This window comes from Bos taurus, chromosome 9 (assembly GCF_002263795.3).
Source record: "Bos taurus isolate L1 Dominette 01449 registration number 42190680 breed Hereford chromosome 9, ARS-UCD2.0, whole genome shotgun sequence".
Lineage (NCBI taxonomy): Eukaryota > Metazoa > Chordata > Mammalia > Artiodactyla > Bovidae > Bos > Bos taurus.
Genome location: NC_037336.1, coordinates 8,517,271 through 8,526,166, shown reverse-complemented (window position 1 = coordinate 8,526,166; position 8,896 = coordinate 8,517,271).

Sequence of the window (8,896 nt, the reverse complement as noted above, 5' to 3'; positions counted from 1 at the left end):
CAGCTCTGCCAACACCCTGATCATTGACAACACCAGATCTTCCAGAACTGAGACTATATATTCATTTTCTGTAAGCTACTTAGTTTGCGGTACTTTGTTATAGGAGCCCTAGCAAATCAATATATCAGGTGATATAGAAACTATCTCCAGACCAGCCCTACTTATAGCTAAAGAGGGGAGAGTAATATGTCCCACAGGCTTGTGTCAATCTAGTTGTAATTTTGACCTTAATGGCAAAACTTTTCTGATACTACCAAGAAGTTAAGCAATCTGGTGTCATCTCTAAATCTTTTACAGATTAGAGATGCCATCTCTGAACTTGCCCACATGATCCTATATTCATCAGATATCCTGAAGCCCCACATGGAGGTTACAGCACTGAACATAAGCACACGATTCATTGATTTGAGATGGGCCAAATGCTGAGATCCCCCTTTATAGGTCAGAGTTTTGTCATGCTGAAGGGGCTTGCACAACTCAATAAAGCTATGAGACATGCCACGCAGGGCCACGCAGGGAGGACAGGTCGGAGTGGAGAGTTCTGAGAAAATGTGGTCCATTGGAGGAGGGAATAACAAACCACTTTAGTATTCTTGCTGTGAGAACCCCATGAACATGAACAGTATGAAAAAGCAAGAAGATATGACACCAGAAGATGAGTGCCCCAGGTCGGAAGATGTCCAATATACTACTTGGGAAGAGCAGAGGGCAATTGTTAACAGTTTCAGGAAGCATGAAGTGGCTGAACCAAAGCAGAAACGATGCCCAGTTGTGGATGTACCTGGTGGTGAAAGCAAAGTCCAGTGCTGTAAAGAACAATACTGCATAGAAACCTGGAATGTTAGGTCCATGAGTCAAGGTAAATTGGAGGTGGTCAAGCAGGAGATGGCAAGAGTGAACACCGACATCTTTGGAATCAGTGAACTAAAATGGACAGGAAAGTGCAAAGATTTAAATCAGGTGACCATTGTATCTACTACTGTAGGCAAGAATCCCTTAGAAGAAATGGAATAGCCCTCAATAATCAACAAAAGAGTCCAAAATGCAGTAGCTGGGTGCAGTTTTAAAAATGACAGAATGGTCTCAGTTCATTTCCAAGACAAACCACAACACCCAAGTGTATGCCCAAGCCGAAGTAGCTGAAGTTAACCAGTTCTATGAAGACCTGCAAGACCTTCTAGAACTAACAGCAAAAACAATGTTCTTTTCATCACAGGGGATTGGAATGCAAAAGTAGAAGTCAAGAGATATCTGGAGTATCAGTCAAATTTGGCCTTGGAGTACAAAACGAAGCAGGTCAAAGGCTAACAGAGTTTTGTCAAGAGAATGTACTGGCCATAGCAAACACTCTGGAGGTGACACGGCAAACACAGTGGAGGTGACAAATAGATTGAAGGGATTAGATCTGGTAGACAGAGCGCCTAAAGAACTATGGACAGAGGTTCATGAAATATACAGGAGGCAGTGACCAAAACCGTCTCAAAGGAAAAAAAAAATGCAAGAAGGCAGTGGTTGTCTGAGGAAGCTTTACAAACAGCTGAGGAAAGAGAAGGGAAAAGCCAGGGAGAAAGGAAAAGATATAGCCATCTGAATGCAGAGTTCCAGAGGATAGCAAGCAGAGGTGAGGAGGCCTTCTTCAAGAAACAGTGCAAAGAAGTAAAGGATAATAATAGAATGGGGAAGGCTAGAGATCTCTTCAAGAAAATTGGAGCTACAAAGGGAACATTTCATGCAAAGATGGGCATGATAAAGAACAGAAGCAGTAAGGACCTAACAGAGACAGATGAGATTAAAAAGAGGTGGCAGGAATAAACAGAAGAACTATATAAAAAGGTCATAAGACTGGGGTAACCACAATAGTGTGGTCACTCACCTAGGGCCAGACATTCTAGGGTGTGAAGTCAAGTGGGCCTTAGAAGGTATTACAATGAGCAAAGCTAGTAGAGGTGATAGAATTCCAGTTGAGCTATTTCAAGTCCTAAAGATGATGCTGTGAAAGTGCTGCACTCAATATGTCAGCAAATTTGGAAAACTCAACAGTGGCCACAGAATTGGAAAAGGTCAGTTTTCACTGCAGTCCCAAAGAAGGGCAGTGCCAAACAATGTTCTGTCTACCTAACAATGGTGCTCATTTCTCAAGCTAGTAAGCTTATGCCCCAAATCCTTGAAGTTAGGCTTTAGTAGTTCATGAACCAAGAACTTCCTGGTGTACAAGCTGGGTTTAGAAAAGGCAGAGGAGCTAGAGATTAAATTGCTAACATTCACTGGATCATAGAGAAAGCAAGGGAATTCCAGAAAAAACATTCATTTCTGCTTCATTGACTACACTAAAGCATTTGACTGTGTGCATCACAACAAACTGGAAAATTCTTCAAGAGATGGGATTATCAGGCCACCCTACCTGTCTCCTGAGAAACCTGTATGTGGATCAAGAAGCAACAGTTAGAACCTTACATGGAACAACAAACTGGTTTAAAATTGGGAAAGGAGTAGGTCAAGGTTGTATATTGTCACCCTGCTTATTTAACTTATATGCAAAGTACATCATTCAAAATGTTGGGCTGGATTATCATAAACTGGAATCAAAATTGCCAGTAGAAATATCAGCAAAAACAGATATGCAGGTGACACCATTCTAATGTTAGAGGGTAAAGAGGACCTAAAGAGCCTCTTGATTAGGTGAAAGAGGAGAGTGAAAAGAGCTGACTTAAAACTCAACGTTCAAAAAACTAAGATTATGGCATCCAGTCCCATCATTTCATGGCAAATAAAAGGGGAGAAAATGGAAGCAGTAACAGATTTTATTTTCCTGAGCTCCAAAATCCCTGCGGACAGTAACTGCAGCCATGAAATTAAAAGATGCTTGCTCCTTGGAAGGAAAGCTATGACAAACCTAGACAGTGTATTAAAAAGCAGAAATATCACTTTACTAACAAAGATCCATATAATCAAAGCTATATTTTTTCCAGTAGCCATGTACGGATGTGAGAGTTGGACCATAAAGAAGGCTGAGAGCTGAAAAACTGATGCTTTTGAATTGTGCTGGAGAAGATTCTTGAGACTCTTTTGGACTGCAAGGTAATGAATCCAGTCAATCCTAAAAGAAATCCACCCTGAATATTCATTGGAAGGATTGATGCTGAAGCTCCAATATGTTGGCCATCTGATGCGAAGAGCCGACTCATTGGAAAAGACCCTGATCCTGCAAAAGATTGAAGGCAAAAGGAGAAGAGAGCGGCAGAGGATGAGATGGTTAGATAGCATCACTGACTCAATGGACATGAATTTGAGCGAACTCTAGGAGATAGTGAAAGACAGTGAAGCCTGGTGTTCTGTAGTCCATGGGGTCACAAAGAGCCAGACACAACTTAATTAGTGAATGTCAAGAAATGCTGAGAAATATTTGATTGCTTTTTATAAAAAAGTATTAAATAAGATCACCAAAAGTATTTTCAAAGACATACCGTAGTTTCATGAACAAGCAATGGGAGGGAGTCTCAAAGGGAGGGGATATATGTATACCTATGGCCAACTCACATTGAGGTTTGACAGAAAACAGCAAAATTCTATAAAGCAATTATCCTTCAGTAAAAAATAAATAAATTTTAAAAAGTGCATTTGGTTCTGAAGTTAACAAAATCAACTTATTGTTCCATCACATGAATATGTGATGTTCATGAATATGAACATTTAGAGTAGGGAAAACACTCAAGACTAAGCTTTTACTAATTCTAATAGCTTTTTGTACCCAAGACAGAAAAGGTTGAGTATTGTGAAAGCATTTGTCTGTAAAATGTTGCATAAATTTAGGAACAAAATGTTGTTTTTCTTATCCATGTATTTAGTAAACCTAAAAGTTAATGTTTGATGACAGAGAGAAAAAAGGAAAAATATGATGTGGGAAACATGTATTTCAGGTCCAGTTTCTGACATTAGGGGCCATGGTCGTAACCTGCCTGGGTCCTGTATCCTCTGACTGGTTCTTCATCTGTGATATGGACATGGGTGGGCTCCCACTATATTCTTTCCCAGAATGTTATCATGAGATAACTTTGGAAGTTTGTTAAGTTCTATGAAAAATATATATTTTCCCAAAGAAATGTGAAAACTGTATGTGTGTGAAAACTCATCTGTCACTGTGATGTCTACATCACCTGTTTACTGGAATTGTTTCTAACAAGATTTGCTTAAAAAGAGGAAAGTGCGCAGGATGTAGGATAAGGGGAAGCAGTGGGTGAGATCTGTGTCAGTTCACCAAGATGGGGACAGGACCAGGAGAGACAGCTCAACTATTACAAGGTCTCCATTTAGTGCTAATATTGATATTATCAATACCTATGACATTTTGCAAAAATGCTGAGGTTGGGATGATTTTATGTATATATGTATATGCATATACATGTACCTATGTACACACACACACACACACACACACATTTTGAAGCTTCCTAGAAAGAAGTTTTATATAATAAGTACTTTATATACAATCTGAGCTATCAGGGAAGCCCATATAAATACATGTATGTTTATATACATGAAAATGTTAGTCACTCAGTCATGTCCAACTCTTTGTGACCCCATGGACTGTAGCCCGTCAGGCTCCTCTGACCACTTTATATAAAGACTAAAGCAATATGGGAAGGCCATACATATGAATTTCCAGTTTGGAAAGATCTGTCTTGCAATCTTCATCCTTATATTGATTGAATTGTGTTAAGAGGTTCAGAGCCTTAATAAACTCCCAAATACCAGGTTGTGATAAGAAATGCAAGTGGGATAACTGGGGTAGATTGATCTGAAACAGCTCATTATAAAATCTGACTCATTCTTTCAGATTTTTTTCTCTGGAGTGTTTCTGACCTCTCACTCCCCATTCTGATGCTCCCTGAGCAGAATTGATTCATTTCATGACCCTAAACTTATCATATGGTATTCGTTCAGAACTTGCTTTCTCTTTCTCTCACACAGCAAGAGGTAGAAAAGACCTTGGCAGGGACAAATCCCTATCCCTGCTCAGAGCCAAGCAGAATGCAGACAATGAGCCTATTTGATTCTGTTAATAGCTTGTGTTTACTCAAAACACTGACCTGTGCCTGTCTTCGATCAAGTTTTCATTTCTACCTGTAGTCACTGGTCCTGCCTTCATTTCTCTGCCTTTTTCTGAGTTGAACTATTATCCAGATCCTTGAGTAAGGCCTGGCAGGCAGTGTCTATAATGATATGCTGATTGAGTAAATGAACTTCTGCACAATTTGATGCTGTACTGTGTCTATAAGTTCAGTTCTGTAATCAGAATTGTATTGAACCCTATGTTGGCCACTTATTAGTTTTGTGATTACAGGTAAATCCCTCAATGTCTGTAAGGCTCATCTGTAATAAGGAGGTAGCAATACTTAGCTTACAGGGTTAGTTGAAGACTGAATCTTATATATAAGGTTATCCTTATGGATTTTGTATTGTCTTTTTAAGTTTGTGTCCAATAACTATAGGAATCATCTTTATTCACATTTATATCTTCAGAACCTAGTGCAAAGTGCCCTGCTTTAGCAGTACATAATTTCATGTGGATAAATGGTAGGATCATGGCAGGACACTGGAATTTTTGCAAAGATTTTTTTGAGCAGTTTTAGGTTCACAGCAAAATGGAAAGGAAGGTACAGAGAATTTTCTTTTTTTTCTGTTTTGTATTTTTATTTTTTTACTTAAAAAAAATTAGTTTATTTATTTAACTGGAGGCTAATTACTCTAAAATACTGTGGTTGGTTTTGCCATACATTGACATGAATCAGCCATGGGTGCACATGTGTCCCCCATCCTGAATCTCCTTCCCACCTCCCTCCCCACCCCATCCCTCAGGATTTTCCCAGTGCACCGGCTTTGAGTGCTCTGTTTCATGCATCAAACTTGGACTGGTCATCCACTTCACATATGGTAATACACATGTTTCAATGCTATTCTCTCAAATCATCCCACCCTCTCCTCCCACTGAGTCCAAAAGTACTCTTTATATTTGTGTCTCTTTTGCTATCTCACATAGAGGGTTGTCATTACCATCTTTATAAACTACATATACATGTGTTAATATACTGTATTGGTGTTTTTCATCTGACTTACTTCACTGTGTATAATAGGCTCCAGTTTCATCCACCTCATTAGAACTGATTCAAATGTATTCTTTTTTATAGTTGAGTAATATCCATTGTGTGTATGTACCACAGCTTTCTTATCCATTCATCTGCCGATGGACATCTAGGTTGCTTCCATGTCATAACTATTGTAAACGGTGCTGCGATGAACATTGGGGTACACGTGTCTCTTTCAATTCTGGTTTCCTTGGTGTGTATGCTTATGACCCACTGCTGGGTCATAAGGCAGTTCTATTTCCAGTTTTTTAAGGAATCTCCACACTGTTCTCCATAGTTTGCATTCCCTGAGTCATACAGCAAATTCCCACTGGTTGTCTATTTACAAATGTTGGTGTACATGGATCCATGCTGCTCTCTCTATTCATCTCACCCTCTCCCTCTTGTTCCCCACCCTTGTCCGTAAGTGCTGTGATGAACACTGGGGTAGATGTGTCTCTTTCAATTCTGGTTTCCTCGGTTTCTATGCCTAGCAGTGGGATTGCTGGATTGTATGGCAGTTCTATTTCCAGTTTTTTAAGGAAATTCCACACTGTTCTCCATAGTGGCTGTACTAGTTTGCATTCCCATCAACAGTATAAGAGGGTTCCCTTTTCTCCACACTGTCTCCAGCACTTGTTTGTAGACTTTTTGATAGCATCCGTTCTGACCAGCATGAGATGGTACCTCATTGTGGTTTTGATTTGCATTTCTCTGATAATGAGTGATGTTGAGCATCTTTTCATGTGTTTGTTAGCCATCTGTATATCTTCTTTGGAGAAATGTCTCTTTAGTTCCTTGGCCCATTTTTTTGATTGGGTTGTTTATTTTTCTGGTATTGAGCTGCATGAGCTGCTTGTATATTTTTGAGATTAATTCTTTGTCAGTTGCTTCATTTGCTATTATTTTCTTCCATTCTGAAGGCTGTCTTTTCACCTTCCTTTGTTGTGCAAAAGCTTTTAAGTTTAATTAGGTCCTATTTCTTTACTTTTCCTTTTATTTCTATTACTCTGGGAAGGGGGTCATAGAGGATTCTGCTGTGATTTATGTCAGAGAGTGTTTTGCCTATGTTTTCCTCTAGGAGTTTTATAGTTTCTGGTCTTATGTTTAGATCTTTAATCCATTTTGAGTTTACTTTTGTGTATGGTGTTAGAAAGTGTTCTAGTTTCATTCTTTTACAGGTTGTTGACAAGTTTTCCCAGCACCACTTTTTAAAGAGATGATCTTTTCTCCATTGTATATTCTTGCCTCCTTTGTCAAAGATAAAGTGTCCATAGGTGCATGGATTTATCTCTGGGCTTTCTATTTTGTTCCATTGATCTATATTTATGTCTATATTATGGCAGTGCCATACTGTCTTGATGACTATAGCTTTGTAGTATAGTCTTAAATCTGTCAGGTTGATCCTCCAGTTCCATTTTTCTTTCTCAAGATTGCTTTGGCTATTCGAGGTTTTTTGTGTTTCCATACAAATAGTGAAATTATTTGTTCTAGTTCTGTGAAAAAATACCATTGGTAGCTTAATATGGATTGCATTGAATCTATAGATTGCTTTGGGCAGTATATTCATTTTCACTATATTAATTCTTCTAATCCACAAACATGGCATATTTCTCCATCTATTTGTGTCATCTTTGTTTTCTTTCATCAGTGTGTTATAGTTTTCTATATATAAGTCTTTTGCTTCTTTAGGTAGATTTATTCCTCAGTATTTTATTCTTTTTGTAGCAATGGAGAATGGAATTGTTTCCTTAATTTCTCTTTCTGTTTTCTCATTGTTAATGTATAGGAATGTAAGGGATTTCTGTTTGTTAATTTTATATCTTGCAATTTTCCTATATTCATTGATTAGCTCTAGTAACTTTTTGGTGCTGTCTTTAGGGCTTTCTATGTAGAGGATCATGTCATCTGCAAACAGTGAAAGTTTTACTTCTTCTTTTCCAATCTGGATTCCTTTTATTGCTTTTCCTTCTCTGCCATGGCTATAACTTCCAAAACTATTATGAATAGTAGTGGTGAGAGTGGGCACCCTTGTCTTGTTTCTGACTTTAGGGGAAATGCTTTCAATTTTTCATCATTGAGGATCATATTTCCAGTGGGTTTATAACATATGGCTTTTATTATGTTGAGGTATGTTCCTTCTATGCCTGCTATGGAGGGTTTTATCATAAATGGATGTTGAATTTTGTCAAAGGCTTTCTCTGCATCTACCATATGAGATAATCATATGTTTTTCATCTTTCAGTTTGTTAATGTGGTGTATCACATTGATTGATTTGCGAATATTGAAGAATCCTTGCATCCCTTGGATAAAGCCCACTTGGTCATGATGTATGATCTTTTTAATACGTTGTTGGATTCTGTTTGCTAGAATTTTGTTAAAGAGTTTTGCATCTATGTTCATCAGTGATATTGGCCTGTAGTTTTCTTTTTTTGTGGCATCTTTGCCTGGTTTTGGTATCAGGGTAATGGTGGCCTCATAGAATGAGTTTGGCAGTTTACCTTCGTCTGAATTTTCTGGAAGAGTTTAAGTAGGATATATGTTAGCTCTTCTCTAAATTTTTGGTAGAATTCACCTGTGAAACCATCTGGTCCTGGGCTTTTGTTTGTTGGAAGATTTTTGATTACAGTTTCGATTTCCATGCTTGTGATGGGTCTGTTAAGAATTTCTATTTCTTCCTGGCTCAGTTTTGGAAGGTTACATTTTTCTAAGAATTTGTCCCTTTCTTCCAAGTTGTCCATTTTATTGTCATGTAGTTGTTGATAGTAGTCTC